The following is a 21,433-nucleotide window of genomic DNA, read 5'->3' on the forward strand; positions in this document are numbered from 1 at the left end:
ACACCAATTAGTAGGTATGAGAGGATTAATGTCGGACCCTCAAGGACAAATGATTGATTTACCTATTCAAAGCAATTTACGCGAGGGACTTTCTTTGACAGAATATATAATTTCCTGCTATGGAGCCCGCAAAGGGGTTGTAGATACTGCTGTGCGAACAGCAGATGCTGGATATCTTACACGTAGACTTGTTGAAGTAGTTCAACATATTATTGTGCGTAGAAGAGATTGTGGTACTATCCGAGGTATTTCTGTAAGTCCTCAAAATGGGATGACGGAAAAACTTTTTGTCCAAACACTAATTGGTCGTGTATTAGCAGACGATATATATATCGGTTCACGATGCATTGCCGCGCGAAATCAAGATATTGGAATTGGATTAGTCAATCGATTCATAACTGCCTTTCGAGCACAACCATTTCGAGCACAACCAATATATATTAGAACCCCCTTTACTTGCCGAAGCACTTCTTGGATCTGTCAATTATGCTATGGCCGGAGTCCTACTCATAGTGATCTGGTCGAATTGGGAGAAGCCGTAGGTATTATTGCAGGTCAATCAATTGGGGAGCCAGGGACTCAACTAACATTAAGAACTTTTCATACTGGCGGAGTATTCACAGGGGGTACTGCCGACCTTGTACGATCCCCTTCGAATGGAAAAATAAAATTCAATGAGAATTTGGTTCACCCCACACGTACCCGTCATGGGCAGCCTGCTTTTCTATGTTATATAGACTTGCATGTAACTATTCAGAGTCAAGATATTCTATATAGTGTGAATATTCCCTCAAAAAGCTTGATTCTAGTGCAAAATGATCAATATGTAAAATCCGAACAAGTAATTGCGGAGATTCGTGCCGGAACGTCCACTTTACATTTTAAAGAAAGGGTACAAAAGCATATTTATTCTGAATCAGACGGCGAAATGCACTGGAGTACTGATGTTTACCATGCGCCCGAATATCAATATGGTAATCTTCGCCGATTACCAAAAACAAGCCATTTATGGATATTGTCAGTAAGTATGTGCAGATCCAGTATAGCGTCTTTTTCACTCCACAAGGATCAAGATCAAATGAATACTTATGGTAAAAAAGATAGGGAAATTCTTGATTATTCAACGTCGGATCGAATCATGTCCAATGGCCATTGGAATTTTATCTATCCTTCTATTTTTCAAGATAATTCAGATTTGTTGGCGAAAAAGCGAAGAAATAGGTTCGTCATTCCATTACAATATCATCAAGAACAAGAGAAAGAACTAATATCCTGTTTTGGGATTTCGATTGAAATCCCCCTTATGGGTGTTTTACGTAGAAATACTATTTTTGCTTATTTTGACGATCCCCGATACAGAAAAGATAAAAAGGGTTCAGGAATTGTTAAATTTAGATATAGGACCCTAGAAGAAGAATATAGGACTCGAGCGGAAGACTCAGAAGAGGAATATGAGACCCTAGAAGACGAATACAGGACCCGAGAGGACGAATATGAATATGAAACCCTAGAAGAATCTAAATATGGAATCCTAGAAGACGAATACGAATATGAAACCCTAGAAGACGAATATGGGAGCCCAGAAAACGAATATGGGAACCCAGAGAACGAATATAGGACTTTAGAGAAAGACTCAGAAGAGGAATATGGGAGCCCAGAGAGCAAATATAGGACCCAAGAGGACGAATATGGAACTCTAGAGGAAGACTCAGAAGACGAATATGGCAGCCCCGGGGAAAGCGCAGAGGAAAAATATGGTACTTTAGAGGAAGACTCAGAAGAAGATTCAGAGGACGAATACGAGAGCCCAGAGGAAGATTCCATCTTAAAAAAAGAGGGTTTGATTGAGCATCGAGGAACAAAAGAATTTAGTCTAAAATACCAAAAAGAAGTAGATCGGTTTTTTTTCATTCTTCAAGAACTTCATATCTTGCCGAGATCTTCATCCCTAAAGATACTTGACAATAGTATTATTGGAGTGAATACACAACTCACAAAAAATACAAGAAGTCGACTAGGCGGACTGGTCCGAGTGAAGAGAAAAAAAAGCCATACGGAACTCAAAATATTTTCCGGAGATATTCATTTTCCTGAAGAGGCGGATAAGATATTAGGTGGCTGTTTGATACCGCCAGAAAGACAAAAAAAAGATTCTAAGGAATCAAAAAAAAGGAAAAATTGGGTCTATGTTCAACGGAAAAAAATTCTCAAGAGCAAGGAAAAGTATTTTGTTTCCGTTCGCCCTACAGTGGCATATGAAATGGACGAAGGAAGAAATTTAGCAACACTTTTCCCGCAGGATCTCTTGCAAGAAGAAAATAATCTCCAAATTCGACTTGTCAATTTTATTTCTCATGAAAATAGCAAGTTAACTCAAAGAATTTATCACACAAATAGTCAATTTGTTAGAACTTGCTTAGTAGTGAATTGGGAACAAGAAGAAAAAGAAAAGGCTGGTGCTTCCCTTGTTGAGGTAAGAGCAAATGATCTTATTCGCGATTTCCTAAGAATTGAGTTAGTCAAGTCCACTATTTCGTATACACGAAAAAGGTATGGTAGGACAAGTGCAGGACCGATTCCCCATAATAGGTTAGATCGCGCCAATATCAATTCTTTTTATTCCAAGGCGAAGATTGAATCACTTAGCCAACATCCAGAAGCTATTGGCACTTTGTTGAATCGAAATAAAGAATACCACTCTTTGATGATTTTGTCGGCATCCAACTGTTCTCGAATTGGTTTATTCAAGAATTCAAAACATCCCAATGCGATAAAAGAATGGAATCCTAGAATTCCTATTCGAGAAATTTTTGGGCCCTTAGGCGCTATTGTAGCTAGTATATCGCATTTTTCTTCATCTTACTATTTACTAACGCATAATAAAATCCTGTTAAAAAAATATTTGTTCGTTGACAATTTAAAACAAACCTTCCAAGTACTTCAAGAACTTAAATACTCTTTAATAGATGAAAATAAAAGGATTTCTAATTTCGATAGTAACATAATGTTGGATCCATTCCTTTTGAATTGTCACTTTGTCCATCATGATTCTTGGGAAGAGACATTGGCAATAATTCACCTTGGACAATTTATTTGTGAAAATGTATGTCTATTTAAATCGCACATAAAAAAATCCGGTCAAATTTTCATTGTAAATATGAATTCCTTTGTTATAAGAGCAGCTAAACCTTATTTGGCCACTACAGGAGCAACTGTTAATGGTCATTATGGAGAAATCCTTTACAAGGGAGATAGGTTAGTTACGTTTATATATGAAAAATCGAGATCTAGTGACATAACGCAAGGTCTTCCAAAAGTGGAACAAATCTTTGAAGCGCGTTCAATTGATTCATTATCCCCGAATCTCGAAAGGAGAATTGAGGATTGGAATGAGCGTATACCAAGAATTCTTGGGGTCCCTTGGGGATTCTTGATTGGAGCTGAGCTAACCATAGCCCAAAGTCGTATCTCTTTGGTTAATAAAATCCAAAAGGTTTATCGATCCCAAGGGGTACAGATCCATAATAGACATATAGAGATTATTATACGCCAAGTAACATCAAAAGTGCGGGTTTCCGAAGATGGAATGTCTAATGTTTTTTCGCCTGGGGAATTAATCGGACTATTGCGAGCGGAACGAGCAGGACGAGCTTTGGATGAATCGATCTATTATCGGGCAATCTTATTGGGAATAACAAGGGCTTCCCTGAATACCCAAAGTTTCATATCTGAAGCAAGTTTTCAAGAAACTGCTCGAGTTTTAGCAAAAGCTGCCCTACGAGGTCGCATTGATTGGTTGAAAGGCTTGAAAGAAAACGTAGTTCTGGGGGGGATTATACCTGTTGGTACCGGATTCCAAAAATTTGTGCATCGTTCCCCACAAGACAAGAACCTTTATTTCGAAATAAAAAAAAAAAATCTATTCGCGTCGGAAATGAGAGATTTTTTGTTTCTCCATACAGAATTAGTTTCTTCAGATTCTGACGTAACAAACAATTTTTATGAGACATAAGAACCCCCATAAAAATATTTTTTACTTTACTAGACTTTTGAACTTAGAACACTAACAGGTCAAATTTTAGATTTTTAAGATTTTTATTTTAATAAGTAAAACAAGTCAGTTAATTCATTAAGGTGGTTATGTTTATACCATGTATCAATGGCCAACTCTTATCTTAGTACAAGGTTCTCTCGGAACAATTATTATTTATTTCAAGCTATTTCGGATCTTTCTTAATCTTCAAAAAGAACTAAATTCCGTAATGGAATGGTAGGATTAAAAAAAAGGAAGTGTGGAAAAAATGACAAGAAGATATTGGAACATTAATTTGAAAGAGATGATAGAAGCAGGAGTTCATTTTGGTCATGGTATTAAGAAATGGAATCCTAAAATGGCCCCTTACATTTCGGCAAAGCGTAAAGGTACTCATATTATAAATCTCGCTAGAACGGCTCGTTTTTTATCAGAAGCTTGTGATTTAGTTTTTGATGCAGCAAGTCAGGGAAAAAGTTTCTTAATTGTTGGTACCAAAAAAAGAGCAACAGATTTAGTAGCATCAGCTGCAATAAGGGCTCGTTGTCATTATGTTAATAAAAAGTGGTTCAGTGGTATGTTAACGAATTGGTCGATTACGAAAACTAGACTTTCTCAATTTAGAGACTTAAGAGCAGAAGAAAAAATGGGAAAATTCCACCATCTCCCAAAAAGAGATGTGGCAATCTTGAAGAGAAAATTATCTACTTTGCAAAGGTATCTCGGCGGGATCAAATATATGACGAGATTGCCAGACATTGTGATCGTCCTTGATCAGCAAAAAGAGTATATAGCTCTTCGGGAATGTGCCATTTTGGGGATTCCTACTATTTCTTTAGTCGATACAAATTGTGACCCGGATCTCGCGAATATATCGATTCCAGCCAACGATGACACTATGACTTCAATTCGATTGATTCTTAACAAATTAGTATTTTCAATTTGTGAGGGCCGTTCTCTCTATATAAGAAATCGTTGATTAAGAATATATAGTGAATTCTTGGGCAACTGCGTAAATTTATGGAATCACTTACTTTACTATATCTTTTTTTTTGCATAGAATTTTTTTTGCATAGAAAAAAGAAGGGGAATATTGATATATATTAGAGGGTATTGATATATATTATGATCTGATGTGCTTTCTTGGTATCCTAAATATAAGATTAATACTTCAAGTTGCTGAGTTGAGAAAGAGATGGTTGAATCAAAAGAATTCCTTTTTTGAAGTTCAATTTTTATCAGAGGACAATATGAATATTATACCTTGTTCCATTAAAACACTCAAGGGGTTATACGATATATCGGGTGTAGAAGTAGGCCAACACTTCTATTGGCAAATAGGAGGTTTCCAAATTCATGCCCAAGTACTCATCACTTCTTGGGTCGTAATTACTATCTTGCTAGGTTCAGTTGTCATAGCTGTTCGGAATCCACAAACCATCCCGACCGACGGTCAGAATTTTTTTGAATATGTCCTTGAGTTTATTCGAGACTTGAGCAAAACTCAGATTGGAGAAGAATATGGTCCCTGGGTTCCCTTTATTGGAACTATGTTCCTTTTTATTTTTGTTTCGAATTGGTCGGGTGCTCTTTTACCTTGGAAAATTATAGAGTTACCCCATGGGGAATTAGCAGCGCCCACGAATGATATAAATACTACTGTTGCTTTAGCTTTACTCACGTCAGCGGCATATTTTTATGCTGGTCTTAGCAAAAAAGGATTGAGCTATTTCGAGAAATATATTAAACCAACTCCAATCCTTTTACCAATTAACATCCTAGAAGATTTCACAAAACCATTATCGCTTAGCTTTCGACTTTTCGGGAATATATTGGCGGATGAATTAGTCGTTGTTGTTCTTGTTTCTTTAGTCCCCTTAGTAATCCCTATACCGGTCATGTTTCTTGGATTATTTACAAGCGGTATTCAAGCTCTTATTTTTGCAACATTAGCCGCAGCCTATATAGGTGAATCCATGGAGGGTCATCATTGAATTGACTCTTTTTGGAAATAGTATTTTTTTTTTTTGCAGCTTAGCTCAATTCATGCATGGTTCCAGATAATCTGCTTGGTTGCAAAAAAATAGTTAGAAATGCGTATGAATATATAGCCTAGAGTTGTAGGAGAGAGAATAGAATAGACTATATTATGGAATTTTCAAAGTATATATGCATTAAGGAGGGTGGAGTCAGGCTAGATCTATACTATAATATCCTTAATGTCTATAAGTGGAGTCCTCTTTTATGCAGGTTTCCACTTTAAGCAATGATTTTAGAATCCGATTCAATAGAAAATGAGAAAATATGCAAACAAAATAGAAGAAACAAATGTATATATATAGGATATTATATTATATATTCCTAGGTTAGATTCATTATCTAATCCGATATATGGATATGGAATTCCCTTCTATGTAGTTCGGACAATTCACATTATCATTTCAATTTGATTTCAATTTGTACTTTTTAGTTACTTTACTTCTCCCCAATAGAGCTTAGAAGTAAGAATTTATTGGTTGATTGTATCCTTAACCATTTCTTTTTTTTGACACGAGGAACTACTCACCATGAATCCACTAATTGCTGCTGCTTCTGTTATTGCTGCTGGATTGGCCGTAGGGCTTGCTTCTATTGGACCTGGAGTTGGTCAAGGTACTGCTGCAGGACAAGCTGTAGAAGGTATTGCGAGACAGCCAGAAGCAGAAGGTAAAATACGAGGTACTTTATTGCTTAGTCTAGCTTTTATGGAAGCTTTAACAATTTATGGACTAGTTGTGGCACTAGCGCTTTTATTTGCGAACCCTTTTGTTTAATCTTAAAAAAAAAATTCTTTCGATTTCGATTAGATACTTTTTTCTTTTTTTAGTAAATTGGTATTTGCTTCCACAATTCCAATTATATCAATACTTTATTTAATTTACTCCTATTTATTACTCCTGGAATTATCTATTTATCGGGACAGATAATACCCCATTCTAGGAAGGGCTGAGTTGAGTATTATTAATTTAGAAGATATGCTCACCTTCTTATTTCCCGTCCTTAGTTTAGGAAAGTGGAAAGTTTTTTCCTTTTATTTTAGGAATTTTGGGAACAGAACATTTCAACAAAGGAAGTCTTTCACCGGTCAAACAAGACGTAAGACTTAATCTAAAAGAAATTACTAGATTGAATCTATTTGCATTAAAAAAACCGATCAAAAAAGGGCGAGCGAAGTAAGTGATCGAAAAACTTTGTTCTTTGTTCGTCCTATCTATAAGAGGAGAGCATATGAAAAATGTAACCCATTCTTTCGTTTTTTTAGCTCACTGGCCATCCGCTGGCAGTTTCGGGCTTAATACCGATATTTTAGCAACAAATCTAATAAATCTAACTGTAGTGGTTGGTGTTTTGATTTTTTTTGGAAAGGGAGTGTGTGCGAGTTGTCTATTTCAAGAATAGATTGGATCTATCCGGCTGCACTTTATAATATTTTTTAGTATTTTTCGGATAAATAAGAAAAGGGTGCACGATCTCGACGAATTACTTCTGAATAAATTCAGAAATCATATGGAAGAACCATAGCATTTCGCGACTCATTGGTAAATCAACTTTGATTCTCTATAAACCAAGAATGTGAGACCATTAACACGGTTAAAGCTAAACTGCTTGAAGTCCAGGCAAAAAGAGGTACTCTTTCTACAACTATATTAGTATTAGTACCAATTTAAACGGGAAATAGCTAATGTAAAATTTATCTGATATAGAACACTCATATCGATAAAATGGTTTGAACTATTTACTAGAAAAAAAAGGGGGCACCCTGCCCTTTTTTAACCAATGCCGAATCGACGACCTATGTATAAAAAAGAGAAATTTTTTGGATTTGAAGAAAAAAAAAATAAAAAAGAATTCTATTAATTTTCATTTTCCATTTATTTAGTTAGTTTTTCTTAATGAAATTGAAATTATTAACTAGAGGGCAAATAAAAATAAAGAAACAACTTTGCTGACCATGATATATTTTTATCTAGGCGGAAGAGTCCTCTTAATATTTATCTAGTCTTATATAGGTTTCGGTATATTGAAATATAAACATAAAAAAGAAGATAGAGGATAGGCTCATTACTTAAAAAAAAGATATGGAAATAGCTATAGAAAAAAAAAAAGGAGCGTGAGAGCCAAATGAATCGAAAGATTCATGTTTGGTTCGGGAAGAGATCATAAAAGTTGTAAACTTACAAAATAATCTACTTTCATTAAAAGATTTATTAGATAATCGAAAACAGAGGATCTTGAGTACTATTCGAAATTCAGAAGAATTGCGTAGAGGGACCATTGAGCAACTCGAAAAAGCTCGGATTCGATTACAGAAAGTCGAACTAGAAGCGGATGAGTATCGAATGAATGGATACTCTGAGATAGAACGAGAAAAAGCAAATTTGATTAATGCTACTTCTATTAGTTTGGAACAATTGGAAAAGTCTAAAAACGAAACCCTTTATTTTGAAAAACAAAGGGCAATGAATCAGGTCCGACAGCGGGTTTTCCAACAGGCCGTACAAGGAGCTCTAGGAACTCTGAATAGTTGTTTGAATACCGAGTTACATTTCCGTACGATTCGTGCTAATATTGGCATTCTCGGGTCCCTGGAATGGAAGAAATAATTAAATTAATTAGGCCTTGAACTTCTACTTTCGTTTAGAATTTAGGCATTATTTTTCCCCTTGCTTCCGAAAAAAGAGTCAAGAAACACTAATGGCAACCCTTCGAGTCGACGAAATTCATAAAATTCTCCGCGAACGTATTGAACAATATAATAGGAAAGTAGGGATTGAGAATATAGGTCGCGTAGTTCAAGTGGGGGATGGGATTGCTCGTATTATAGGTCTTGGTGAAATAATGTCAGGTGAATTAGTCGAATTTGCAGAAGGTACTAGGGGTATTGCTCTGAATTTGGAATCCAAAAATGTTGGGATTGTATTAATGGGCGATGGGTTGATGATACAAGAGGGAAGTTTTGTAAAAGCAACAGGAAGAATTGCTCAGATACCCGTGAGTGAGGCTTACTTGGGTCGTGTTGTAAATGCTCTGGCTAAACCTATTGATGGGAAAGGCGAAATTATAGCTTCCGAATCTCGCTTAATTGAATCTCCTGCTCCAAGTATAATTTCCAGGCGTTCCGTATACGAACCTCTTCAAACAGGGCTTATTGCTATCGATTCGATGATCCCTATAGGGCGCGGTCAGCGAGAGTTAATTATTGGGGACAGACAGACTGGCAAAACAGCAGTAGCCACAGATACAATTCTCAATCAAAAAGGGCAAGGTGTAATATGTGTTTATGTAGCTATCGGTCAAAGAGCATCCTCCGTAGCTCAAGTAGTAACTACTTTCCATGAGGAGGGGGCCATGGAATACACTATTGTAGTAGCTGAAATGGCGGATTCACCTGCTACATTACAATACCTCGCTCCTTATACGGGAGCAGCCCTGGCTGAGTATTTTATGTACCGCGAACGGCATACTTTAATAATTTATGATGATCTCTCCAAACAGGCACAAGCTTATCGCCAAATGTCCCTTCTATTAAGAAGACCTCCCGGACGTGAGGCTTATCCAGGGGATGTTTTTTATTTGCATTCACGCCTTTTAGAAAGAGCCGCTAAATTAAATTCTCTTTTAGGCGAAGGAAGTATGACCGCTTTACCAATAGTTGAGACTCAATCTGGAGACGTTTCCGCCTATATTCCTACTAATGTAATCTCCATTACAGATGGACAAATATTCTTATCTGCGGATCTATTCAATGCCGGAATTCGACCCGCTATTAATGTGGGTATTTCTGTTTCCAGAGTAGGATCCGCGGCTCAAATTAAAGCCATGAAACAAGTAGCTGGCAAATCAAAATTGGAACTAGCGCAATTCGCAGAGTTACAAGCCTTTGCACAATTCGCCTCTGCTCTCGATAAAACAAGTCAGAATCAATTGGCAAGGGGTCGACGATTAAGGGAATTGCTTAAACAATCCCAGGCAAATCCTCTCCCAGTGGAAGAGCAGATAGCTACTATTTATACCGGAACAAGAGGATATCTTGATTCGTTAGAAATTGAACAGGTAAATAAATTTCTGGATGAGTTACGTAAACATCTAAAAGATACTAAACCTCAATTCCAAGAAATTATATCTTCTAGCAAGACATTCACCGAGCAAGCGGAAATCCTTTTGAAGGAAGCTATTCAGGAACAGCTGGAACGGTTTTCTCTTCAGTAACAAATAAATTTTGCATGTCTACTCTTGTTAGTAGAATAGGAATCGTTGAGAAAGCTTTTTCATTTGAATCATGCAAAAAAGTTTTCTTTGTTTTTAGTTTAGTATAGTTATTTAAAGAATAGATAGAAATAAGATTGCGTCCAATAGGATTTGAACCTATACCAAAGGTTTAGAAGACCTCTGTCCTATCCATTAGACAATGGACGCTTTTCTTTCATATTTTATTCTTTCTTTTATTTTTTTGCTTCTTCCGAGAAAAAACTGTTAGACCAAAACTCTTTTAGGAAATCAAAAAATCCAGATACAAATGCATGATGTATATATTATATCATGCATATATCATAAAGAAGGAGTATGGAGGCGGTAGTGGGAATCGAACCCGCAACCCCAAGGTTATGAGCCTTATGAGCTACCAAACTGCTCTATACTCTTAAACTAAAGAGGGGTAACTAGTGGATAAAAGAGGGTTGGATACGCCCCTCTACCAATATCTATACAAATAGAATAGTCCATTTATACAGAATGGTAAAGAGGGCTCCTCTATGATTATCAATTCCAGAAATCCATACAAATACGAAAGGGTATTTTATCCTTACCAACTGGATCTTGTTGCACCCGGTAACAAACATTCATAAACCATTTCTCGAAGTACGTGTCCGGATAGCCCAAAATGTCGATAGTTAGCTCTAGGTCTTCCGGTCAAAAAACAACGTCGATGAAGGCGTGTAGGTGCACTATTACGCGGTAGGGATTGCAATTTTTCTCGCATTTTCGTTTTTTCACTCAAACTCAAGGGAGAAACTTTGCTTCTTATCTTTTTTTTTAAAGATTGACGAATCAAATGATATTTCTGTTCTAATTTCTGCCGCTTCTTCTCCCTCTGAATCAAACTTTTTTTTGCCATAATGTGTCGTTGCTATTATTACCAAGTATACGGTTCTAATCCTAGATGGAAAAATAAATAGAAAAAGAAATCTAAAAAGGCAGATCCTCCCTCTCTATCAAGAGTAATGAACTAGGTGCTGATACAGTACAAAAAAACAAACTAAATTAACCAAACTTGCCTGATGTTGAGGCAATCAAGAAAGCTGCATAAGTGAATATATAACCCACGGAAAAGTGAGCTAATCCAACCAATCTTGCTTGCACAATGGAAAGAGCCACGGGCTTATCTCTCCAGCGAATTAAATTAGCTAAAGGTGTGCGTTCATGAGCCCATGCTAAAGTCTCAATTAATTCCTGCCAATACCCCCGCCAGGAAATTAAGAACATAAATCCAGTAGCCCAAACAAGATGTCCAAATAAGAACATCCACGCCCATACCGATAAACTATTCATCCCAAAAGGATTATATCCATTGATAAGTTGTGAAGAGTTTAACCATAGGTAATCTCTTAACCATCCCATCAAATAAGTGGAGGATTCATTAAATTGTGAAACGTTGCCCTGCCATAATGTGATATGTTTCCAATGCCAATAAAAAGTAACCCACCCAATGGTATTTAACATCCAGAAAACTGCCAAATAAAATGCGTCCCAAGCAGAAATATCACAAGTACCGCCGCGCCCTGGGCCGTCACAAGGAAAACTATATCCAAAATCCTTTTTATCTGGCATTAATTTGGAACCGCGTGCATCTAAAGCGCCCTTTACTAAAATCAATGTAGTTGTATGCAAACCTAGAGCAATAGCATGATGAACCAAGAAATCCCCAGGTCCTATTGTTAAGAAAAGCGAATTACTATTCTCATTAACAGCATTCAACCATCCGGGCAACCATAGGCTTCGACCCGCATTGAAAGCGGGGCCATTCGTTGAAGATAAGAGTATATCGAACCCATATGTCGTCTTGCCATGAGCAGATTGTATCCATTGGGCAAATATAGGTTCGATCAAGATTTGCTTTTCTGGAGTACCAAAAGCAAGCATGACGTCGTTATGAACATAAAGGCCCAAGGTATGGAATCCTAGAAAGAGGCTAGCCCAACTTAAATGAGATATGATAGCTTCTTTATGGTCTAACATTCTTGCCAATACATTATCCTCATTCTGTTCCGGATTGTAATCCCTAATGAAAAAAATAGCTCCATGAGCAAAAGCCCCTGTCATGATGAACCCTGCAATATATTGGTGATGAGTATATAAAGCAGCTTGAGTAGTAAAGTCTTGTGCTATGAATGCATAAGGAGGTAAAGAGTACATATGTTGAGCTACTAAGGAAGTAATAACCCCTAAAGAAGCTAGAGCAAGACCTAACTGAAAATGAATCGAATTGTTGATTGTGTCATAAAGGCCCTTATGCCCACGCCCTAATCGACCCCCCGGAGGAGTATGCGCTTCTAAAAGATCTTTAATACTGTGCCCAATTCCGAAGTTAGTTCGATACATGTGACCGGCAATGAGAAAAATAAATGCAATAGCTAAATGATGGTGAGCCATATCGGTCAGCCACAAACTTTGTGTTTGTGGATGGAATCCCCCAAGAAGAGTTAGAATGGCAGTTCCCGCTCCTTGAGCGGTACCAAATAAATGATTACTCGAATCAGGGTTTTGGGCATAAAGATTCCATTGACCCGTCAAAAGGGGTCCCAACCCCTGGGGATAGGGTAATACATCTAAGAAATTATTCCATCGAACGTACTCCCCCCTGGATGCGGGAATAGCAACATGAACTAAATGTCCTGTCCAAGCCAAAGAACTTACCCCGAAAAGTCCTGACAAATGATGATTGAGACGAGATTCCGCGTTTTTGAACCACGAAAGGCTTGGTTTCCATTTGGGTTGTAGATGTAACCAACCCGCTATTAAGGACAGCGTAGAAAGAAATAATAGAAAAAGAGCTCCAGTATAAAGATCCTCATTGGTGCGTAATCCTATTGTATACCACCACTGATAAACTCCAGAATAAGCAATATTCACTGGACCAGCAGCACCTCCTCGAGTAAAGGCTTCCACAGCGGGTTGACCAAAATGAGGATCCCAAATCGCATGAGCAATAGGTCTTACGTGTAAAGGATCCTGTATCCATGATTCAAAATTTCCTTGCCAAGCTACATGAAACAGATTTCCGGACGTCCATAGAAAGATTATTGCTAATTGCCCAAAGTGAGAAGCAAAAATGTTCTGATAAAGACGTTCTTCAGTAATATCATCATGACTTTCGAAATCATGTGCGGTAGCAATACCAAACCAAATACGACGAGTAGTGGGGTCCTGAGCTAAGCCTTGGCTAAACCTGGGAAATCTTAATTCCATAATGCCTTTCAAATCCTCCTAGCCACTATCCTACTGCAATAATTCTCGCTAAGAAGAATGCCCATGTCGTGGCAATTCCACCCAGAAGGTAATGGGTTACTCCTACAGCGCGTCCTTGTATAATGCTCAAGGCTCTAGGCTGAGTAGCAGGAGCAACTTTTAATTTGTTATGAGCCCAAACGATAGATTCAATGAGTTCTTGCCAATAACCACGGCCGCTGAATAAAAACATTAAACTGAAGGCCCAGACAAAATGAGCACCTAAGAAAAAAAGACCATATGCAGATAATGAAGAACCATAAGACTGAATGACTTGCGATGCCTGTGCCCACAAGAAATCTCGAAGCCACCCATTAATCGTAATGGAACTCTGTGCAAAGTTTCCCCCTGTAATATGAGTTACCACCCCTTGATCACTTATAGTACCCCAAACATCCGACTGCATTTTCCAACTGAAATGGAAAATGACTACCGAAATTGCATTGTACATCCAGAATAAACCTAAGAAAACATGATCCCAGGCGGATACTTGACATGTTCCCCCTCGGCCAGGCCCATCGCAAGGAAAGCGAAAACCTAGATTTGCTTTATCGGGTATCAAACGGGAACTCCGAGCAAATAAAACACCTTTCAAAAGTATTAATACAGTCACATGTATGGTAAATGCATGAATGTGATGGACTAAAAAATCTGCGGTTCCTAATGGAATAGGTAACAAAGCCACTTTGCCACCTACTGCTACTAACTCGCCGCCTCCCCACGTTAAGCTAGTACTTGTTGTTGCACCAGGAGCTGTTACGCCAGGCGCAGTAGCATGGATATTTTGTACCCATTGAGCAAAGATAGGTTGTAATTGTATGGCAGTATCCGAAAACATATCTTGTGGACGGCCTAAAGCACTCATGGTATCATTATGAATGTACAAGCCAAAACTGTGAAAACCTAGAAATATACATACCCAGTTAAGGTGGGATATGATTGCATCGCGGTGTCTAAGGACGCGATCTAATAGATCGTTGTATCGAGTAGTTGGATCATAGTCTCTTACCATAAAAATTGCTGCATGTGCAGCAGCACCGACTATTAGAAATCCGCCAATCCACATGTGGTGTGTGAACAAGGAAAGTTGTGTACCATAGTCAGTAGCTAGGTATGGATAGGGAGGCATAGAATACATATGATGAGCTACAACAATGGTTGTAGAGCCTAGCATAGCTAGGTTAAGAGATAATTGAGCATGCCATGACGTTGTTAAGATTTCATAAAGACCCTTATGGCCTTGTCCTGTAAATGGGCCCTTGTGAGCCTCCAAAATATCTTTAAGTCCATGGCCAATACCCCAATTGGTCCTATACATATGACCTGCGATTAGGAAAAGAATAGCAATAGCTAAATGATGGTGCGCAATATCGGTCAGCCAGAGACCACCGGTTACTGGATCTAGTCCTCCGCGAAAAGTCAGAAATTCTGCGTATTTGGACCAATTTAAAGTGAAAAAAGGGGTTGCTCCTTCGGCAAAACTAGGATAAAGTTGAGCCAAAAGGTCCCGATTCAAGATAAATTCATGAGGAAGTGGTATCTCTTTAGGATCCACCCCAGCGTCAAGAAATTGGTTAATTGGTAAAGATACATGAATTTGGTGCCCCGCCCAAGAAAGAGACCCAAGTCCTAATAATCCCGCTAAGTGGTGATTCAACATGGATTCTACATCTTGGAACCAGGCCAATTTGGGAGCGGCTTTGTGATAATGGAACCAACCAGCAAAAAGCATTAACGCTGCAAAAATCAATGCACCAATTGCAGTACAATAGAGTTGTAATTCACTAGTTATTCCAGATGCTCGCCAAAGCTGAAAAAAACCAGAGGTTATTTGGATTCCTCGGAAACCCCCGCCTACATCACCATTCAATATTTCTTGCCCTACTATAGGCCAAACTACCTGAGCACTGGGTCCAATGTGAGTAGGATCACTTAGCCATGCTTCATAATTGGAAAAACGGGCGCCATGAAAGTACATGCCACTCAACCAAAGAAAGATAATGGAAAGTTGCCCGAAATGAGCACTAAAGACTTTTCGAGAAATCTCCTCCAAATCACCAGTATGACTATCGAAATCGTGAGCATCAGCATGTAGGTTCCAGATCCAAGTGGTAGTAACAGGGCCCTTAGCTAGTGTTCTTGAGAAATGGCCGGGTCTGGCCCATTCCTCAAAAGATGTTTTTACAGGATCCCTATCCACAACAATTTTTACTTCTGGTTCCGGCGAACGAATAATCATTAAGTCCTCCTCTTTCCGGACAAGACATACAAAGAGACCCGCCAACTGTCTTTTTAGTGAATCTTTGAAAGATATATATTTTGAAAGATAGATTTTGAAAGATAGATTTTGAAAGATAGATATTGTGATTAGTTCTTTTCTTTACTATCTACCATCCTTCTATTTTTTTTTTAGTTATTCACTGGAGCAATTATATATTGAAGTCAATCCGAGGCAAGTGTTCGGGTCTATTATGACATAAAGATTAGGTGCCTAACGGACATTGTTTATCTTGAAAAACAAATATTTCTCGACGTAAGAAAAAAATCTTTTTTATTTTTAATTTAAGAAACTAGTGTATTTTTTTTGAGGGCATAAGCTCCTATCTATATCTACTTTCCTTGAGCATAATATAGGGTTTTTTATTTGATTCTAAATTCCAAGATAACTCATTAGAATTATTAATAAGATGGTCCTAATATATTAGCAATATTTAGATTGCCCCCTCTTTTTATTCACTTTATTACTTCTATTCTAGACCCTATCCCTATGGTTTATTCTTATGAAATATCATATAAAATAGAAGGTATAAGAAATGGATATAATGAAATTCTTGATTCGATCTTACGACCTAATTTATTTGATTAATGGATCAACAACCAAACCACCCATTTTATGAAAAAGAAGGAGCATGGTCTTATTCAAATTCAAAGCGCTTCGTAATCTTCAACCAGTTCTGTGCTTCAATATAATTTCCCGGAGTAAGCGCTATAGCTTGTTTCCAATATTCAGCAGCTTGATCAAACCAAGCTTCCGCAATTTCCGAATCACCCTGTAGAATGGCCTGTTCTCCTCGGTCGGAATAGGAAGTTCCTTCCCTTAGAACCGTACTTGAGAGTTTCCTACCTCATACGGCTCAGAAATTGCTATCTGAATTTCCCCTATCTTAACTGAATTCGATTTATCAAAAATCGATCCAATTTGTTCTTGGGTTAAGCAGAAGAAATTAATTACCTAAGTTTCAAACCCTAATTTTTATCAATAATCAGTTTGATCTTTTTTCCCACCTTCAGAAGAATGAAGCATAGATAGATATAGAGCCTTCGTTCAAATTTTCTGAGAGGTAACTATCCCGGTTTCATATATGAAATCTCTATAGAATCCTTGAAAAAGACTTTTTTCCATAAGAAAGAAAAAAGAACTTACTATCTTTGGGATCTGATACTACACCGCTGCTTAATCCCTTAGTGGATCGGCTCTATTACATAAGCGGATTCCTAAATTTTGCCCCATATCATGGGATAAGTAAGCAGTTTTTTTTAGTTGTATCGACCCAGTCGCTCACTAATTGATCTTTACGGTGCTTTCTCTATCAATTTGAGAAACTTTATCCATAGAGTAGTAGTATAGGCCATACTTTCTTCGTTTTTTGATTCTCGTGAAGTGTCCTTCCTTCCTACAGCTGATAGGGAAAAATCGTTGTTTTTACGATCCCTATGTAGAAAGCCCTTTTTTTCTAGTATTTACTAGAAAATTTGATCCTCTCTTTTTTTTTTTTCTTTCTATAGTGGAGATAGTCGCACGTAATGACAGATCACGGCCATATTATTAAAAGCTTGCGGTAAGAAGGGGTTTCGTTCTAGTGCCCGGAAATAATATTCCAAAGCCTTTGTATGCTCTCCATTGCTTGTGTGTATAAGGCCTATGTTATAGAGTATATAACTTCGATCATAGGGATCGATTTCTAGTCGCGTAGCTTCATAATAATTTTGCAAAGCTTCCGCATAATTTCCTTCGGATTGAGCCAACATCCGTTACGGTCGTTCATTCTATTCAAAAAATCTCCGTTCCAAAACCGTACATGAGGTTTTCATCTCATACGGCTCCTCCCTTCTGTACATAATAGTACTAAGCGAAATAATCTATAGAATCAAAATAGAATTAGTCCCGTCTCATTATGAACCGAAAGGGGCTGGTATTTTTCCAAGAAATCTCTAGCCAACCTTCCCACAAGAGGTTTTTCTTAACACCAATGAATTCTATTAATGCTAGAGGAAAACGATAGCTCCAATAATTTCTTTGTTCTCAACGCCTCCTATTTAGAGGAATTAGCTACTTCAACGATCTTTGATGGTTATAGGGGTATCCAAAGTACAAACCTGATGGTTGTTTGTTATCCCAACCATTCTTCCCAGCCCTGATACCGATCAGGAAAGGGGTAATTTCTAACAAAGTTTTTCTCTTGTTGATTCCTATTTCTAGGTGTAGTGCTTTTCTCCCCTATGCTGCCTACGGATACTAATAGAGTAGGATTGGCCTGTAATCCATACCATACCATATCCTGTAGGTGTAACCTTTCGCTCAATACTCAAATCTACAATTGAAGTATCTGAAGCCGCATCAATCGAGGATACACGACGGAAGGAATTGTTAGTTCGCCTCACCTTCCCGAAGCGTGGGTTTGTTTGCTTTACAAATTTGGTTCTCTCTATGCCAACCCCCCTCTCTTTTTCGTAAGACTGAGGTATAGGTAGGGCTAAAAAAAAGCAAAAAAAAGAGTCAAATCGCACCATCTCTATAATAAGTAAATGCCTTTTTTTCTCCTGAGGTTGTCGGAATTATTCGCAATAAAATATTGGCTACAATTGAGGAGGTCTTATCAATGAAATTTCCATTTCCACGGGATCTAGGCATAATTCCCAACCCATTCTATATAGAATTGTTTTCATTCCTTCACAAAATAACATAAAAACAAACACATTCGATTCTTATAATTATAAATAGATTGATCCATATGCTCTACTCTAAATCCATATGCTTTAAATGGATAAGAGAGATATGGATTTTCCGCTCAGCTCAAATTGTATCCTTTTCCTTCTGCTTGGACACGAAGAGATATGAAATATTTGACTAAGACTGGATTTCATTCCACTTTCCTATTTCTGAACAACAACTTATGTTATCAACTATTTCGTGTTTTCAAAGTTATTAATTGTCTCATACCCTATTTTTGATTTCGATAGTATGGTGTAGCGTATCTTATGCAAACGGAATTCTAAGGTTTCTTTATTTTATTATGCAATAAGAAGAATTCTTCCATTTTCTTTTTCTTTAGTTGCGGGAAAACCCAAATTAAAACTTTTATTTTATAGCGAGCGCAATTTCTAGTAAAAAATCCTGTATCCTTCCACTTAGATCAAAAGGAATTTTTCCAATAGAACTATGGAACCCCCGAGTGGTTGCGGTTGTACCTGTACTGCAGGAATAAGAAAACTCGCTATTCACTCAGTTTATTTTCCATAATAAGTTATGTAGGAGAGATGGCCGAGCGGTTCAAGGCGTAGCATTGGAACTGCTATGTAGACTTTTGTTTACCGAGGGTTCGAATCCCTCTCTTTCCGTTTTTCTTAATTCATCAACGTTAAGGATCACAATGTATCAAATCAAATAACAATTTTTTCCAGCAATAATATAATATCTTATATTATCTTATTTTGATTTAATAGAAATTAGAAATTCTCTATAGCAAATTACTGTGGTATGTAAAATACACATAGAGGAAAAAAGAAAAAAGGATCCTAATCCTAGGGTTAATCAATTTTAGCTAGTTGATGGGAAAATACAAATTAATGGTAATGGTCTTAGGGCGATTTAGTTCGGGGAAAGGGGAAGGGGAAGAAAATTCTATGAACCTTTCCTTTTTTCGTTAAGTTCAAGTCTGACGAGAGTAATATTCTACAACTAACAACTCATTTATTTTGAGACCGACCCACTTCCTATCTAGGATTTTATTTACTAGTCCTTTATATTCCAACGTGTCAATCGCCAAATGCTTTGGCAATTTCCCCGGGTCCGATGAAGCAATATAATTTTGAACCAGACCTTTTGATCTTTGGTTATCTTTCGTAGTAATAATATCTCGGGGTTTGCAACGAAAACTTGGTATATTGACTATACGACCATTAACTAAAATATGTCTATGGTTGACTAATTGGCGGGCCCCAGGAATGGTTGAAGCCATACCCAATCGAAAAAGGATATTATCCAAACGCATTTCAAGTAATTGTAGTAAAACCTGGCCTGTTGACCTTTTTGCTTTTCCAGCGATATGTACATATCTAAGTAATTGTCGTTCTGTCAGACCATAATGAAAACGCAATTTCTGTTTTTCTTGAAGACGAATACGATATTGCTCCTTTTTCCCAGAATTGAATTTTTTTTTAAGATTACTTCCGGATTTAGGTGTTTTTCTAGTGAGTCCTGGTAAAGCTCCCAGACGGCGTATTTTTTTTAAACGAGGTCCTCGATAACGGGACATGAAGACTCCTTTTTTTATTTTATTGAAATTTCATTTTACACAATTAATTTCATTGTATTTACATTACAGAATACATCGAAATTAAAACTGAATTAAACTACAGGATAAACAGAGTAAAATCAACTAAAGTACCCCAAAAAATGGAATTTCATCAAAATCTTTTTTTTTCTGTATATATATTATTTATTTTATTGTTTTGTATCTAGCAAAATTGTAAGGTAAAAAACATAAAAGATCCTGGATTCTCCATTTAATTCGGAAAAAAAGAGATTCTTGTTCGTAGAACATCGATAGAGAAAAAAAAGCCGACTATCGGATTTGAACCGATGACCCTCGCATTACAAATGCGATGCTCTAACCTCTGAGCTAAGTGGGCTTACATAACGGAAATAGTGTAACAAATAGAAATAGGTATAGTATAGGAAATCCGTAAAATCTCAGATATTAGTTATTAATCTTAGCTATTAACTAGTTCTAAATTTGAAGTTATACTTATAAAAATAAAAAAATACTAAAACTTCTTAAAGATAAAGTTAGCTTGATATGCTTAACTATAGGATATTAAAAAATAAAATTATAGAATTTATTGGTATTTTCATTCGATCATTATAGACTTTATTATTTGTTAATAATTTGAGGATTAATATTTCACTAAGGGGAACATAGAGTCAGAGTAAATAAAATTGCTAATTCTGATTAGAAAAAAAGAATAAATATCAAGCGTTATAGTATAATTTTGAATACTATAAAAAAGTAAGACGGGAGGTGGGGGAGATAAAAACTTTTGGATATATTGATTCGGATTGAATTGCAAATACATCAAGGATAGAATCAATTCAATTCTGAATTGCAATAAGCAAGCGAGGTCTCTCAAATAGAGTCGAACTGAACTGCTAGACTACGTTGAGTGATGAACTCAATGATTCAAAAAAAAAACTAAGAGATGGATGAAATTACACAAGGAATCCTGGTCTCAAAGAAGAGGGAAATGGGGATATGGCGAAATCGGTAGACGCTACGGACTTGATTGTATTGAGCCTTGGTATGGAAACCTGCTAAGTGGTAACTTCCAAATTCAGAGAAACCCTGGAATTAAAAAAGGGCAATCCTGAGCCAAATCCGTGTTTTGAGAAAACAAGGGGTTCTCGAACTAGAATACAAAGGAAAAGGATAGGTGCAGAGACTCAATGGAAGCTGTTCTAACGAATCGAGTTAATTACGTTGTGTTGTTAGTGGAATTCCTTCTAGTTCTAAATTAGAGAAAGAGGGGTTTTATACCTTATACATTTAATAAACACGTATAGATACTGACATAGCAAAC

The 21,433-nt window shown here is 37.1% G+C and overlaps 3 non-coding genes across 3 annotated transcripts; 1 reads left to right on the forward strand and 2 right to left on the reverse strand.

The window, feature by feature from the left end:
• Positions 1-10,417: 10,417 nt before the first annotated feature.
• TRNAR-UCU (transfer RNA arginine (anticodon UCU)) lies at positions 10,418-10,489 on the reverse strand. Its single transcript has one exon. It is a non-coding gene; the product is annotated as a tRNA-Arg (tRNA).
• An 8,619-nt stretch (positions 10,490-19,108) lies between these two features.
• Positions 19,109-19,195, forward strand: TRNAS-GGA (transfer RNA serine (anticodon GGA)). The gene has a single exon. It is a non-coding gene; the product is annotated as a tRNA-Ser (tRNA).
• Positions 19,196-20,415: 1,220 nt separating this feature from the next.
• Positions 20,416-20,488, reverse strand: TRNAT-UGU (transfer RNA threonine (anticodon UGU)). Its single transcript has one exon. It is a non-coding gene; the product is annotated as a tRNA-Thr (tRNA).
• Between the last annotated feature and the right edge of the window lie 945 nt (positions 20,489-21,433).

The sequence above is a fragment of the Triticum urartu genome, unplaced genomic scaffold (assembly GCF_056163025.1).
Source record: "Triticum urartu cultivar PI428250 unplaced genomic scaffold, HENAU_Tu73 scaffold2, whole genome shotgun sequence".
Taxonomy (NCBI): Eukaryota; Viridiplantae; Streptophyta; class Magnoliopsida; order Poales; family Poaceae; genus Triticum; species Triticum urartu.